Source organism: Zonotrichia albicollis, chromosome 32, assembly GCF_047830755.1.
Source record: "Zonotrichia albicollis isolate bZonAlb1 chromosome 32, bZonAlb1.hap1, whole genome shotgun sequence".
In the NCBI taxonomy this organism is placed as follows: Eukaryota; Metazoa; Chordata; class Aves; order Passeriformes; family Passerellidae; genus Zonotrichia; species Zonotrichia albicollis.
Genome location: NC_133850.1, coordinates 714,772 through 716,667, shown reverse-complemented (window position 1 = coordinate 716,667; position 1,896 = coordinate 714,772).

The window sequence follows — 1,896 nt, the reverse complement described above, 5'->3', positions numbered from 1 at the left end:
TCAGTGCATTAATTTGGGGAGGGGTCTCCCTGCCCTGCCCAGGTGCGAGTCCCTGGCCCTGTGTGCCGGGGGGGTGTCTCAGGTGTATTTGGGGAGGGGTCTCAGTGCATTAATTTGAGGAGGGGTCTCACTGTATTAATTTGAGGAGGGATCCCGGTGCATTAATTTGAGAGGGGTCCCAGTGTATTAATTTGGGGAGGGGTCTCGGTGTATTAATTTGGGGAGGGGTCTCCCTGCCCAGGTGCGAGTCCCTGGCCCTGTGTGCCGGGTGGGATTTGAGGAGGGGTCTCAGTGCGTTAATTTGAGGAGGGGTCTCCCTGCCCTGCCCAGGTGCGAGTCCCTGGCCCTGTGTGCCGGGTGGGATTTGGGGAGGGGTCTCGGTGCATTAATTTGGGGAGGGGTCTCGGTGCATTAATTTGAGGAGGGTCTCGGTGCATTAATTTGAGGAGAGGTCTCTGTATTAATTTGAGGAGGGGTCTCAGTGCATTAATTTGAGGAGGGGTCTCGGTGCATTAATTTGGGGAGGGGTCTCCGTGCCCAGGTGCGAGTCGCTGGCCCTCGAGTGCCGGTGTATTAATTTGGGGAGGGGTCCCGATGCATTAATTTGGGGAGGGGTCTCCTGCCCCGCCCAGGTGCGAGTCGCTGGCCCTCGAGTGCCGGGTGGGATTTGGGGAGGGGTCTCGGTGTGTTTGGGGATATTTGAGGAGGGGTCTTGGTGCATGAATTTGGGGAGGGGTCTCAGTGCATTAATTTGGGGAGGGGTCTCGGTGCATTAATTTGAGGAGGGGTCTCCCTGCCCAGGTGCGAGTCCCTGGCCCTGTGTGCCGGGTGGGATTTGGGGAGGGGTCTCGGTGCATGAATTTGAGGAGGGGTCTCCGTGCCCAGGTGTATTTGGGGAGGGGTCCCAGTGCATTAATTTGTGGAGGGGTCCCGGTGTGTTAATTTGGGGAGGGGTCTCAGTGCATTAATTTGAGGAGGGGTCTCAGTGTATTAATTTGAGGAGGGGTCTCGGTGCTTTAATTTGAGAGGGGTCTCAGTGCATTAATTTGGGGAGGGGTCTCGGTGCATTAATTTGAGGAGGGGTCTCGGTGCATTAATTTGGGGAGGGGGCTCAGGGGGATTTGGGGAGGGGTCTCGGTGCATTAATTTGGGGAGGGGTCTCCCTGCACAGGTGCGAGTCCCTGGCCCTGTGTGCCGGGTGGGATTTGGGGAGGGGGCTCGGTGCATTAATTTGAGAAGGGGTCTCAGTGCATTAATTTGAGGAGGGGTCTCGGTGCATTAATTTGGGGAGGGGTCTCAGTGTATTAATTTGGGGAGGGGGCTCGGTGCATTAATTTGGGGAGGGTCTCGGTGTATTAATTTGGGGAGGGGTCTCCCTGCCCAGGTGCGAGTCCCTGGCCCTTGAGTGCTGGGGTTGATTGGTGGGATTTGAGGAGGGGGTCTCAGTGTGTTTGGGGATATTTGAGGAGGGGTCTCCCTGCCCAGGTGTGAGTCGCTGGCCCTCGAGTGCCGGGTGGGATTTGGGGAGGGGTCTCGGTGCATTAATTTGGGGAGGGGTCTCCCTGCCCAGGTGTATTTGGGGAGGGGTCTCGGTGTGTTTGGGGATATTTGAGGAGGGGTCTCCCCGCCCAGGTGCGAGTCGCTGGCCCTGTGTGCCGGGGGGTGTCTCAGGTGTATTTGGGGAGGGTCTCAGTGCATTAATTTGGGGAGGGGTCTCAGTGTATTAATGTGGGGAGGGGTCTCGGTGTATTAATTTGAGGAGGGGTCTCAGTGCGTTAATTTGGGGAGGGGTCTCCGTGCCCAGGTGCGAGTCGCTGGCCCTCGAGTGCCGGGTGGGATTTGGGGAGGGGTCTCAGTGCATTAATTTGGGGAGGGGTCTCCCCACCCAGGTGCGAG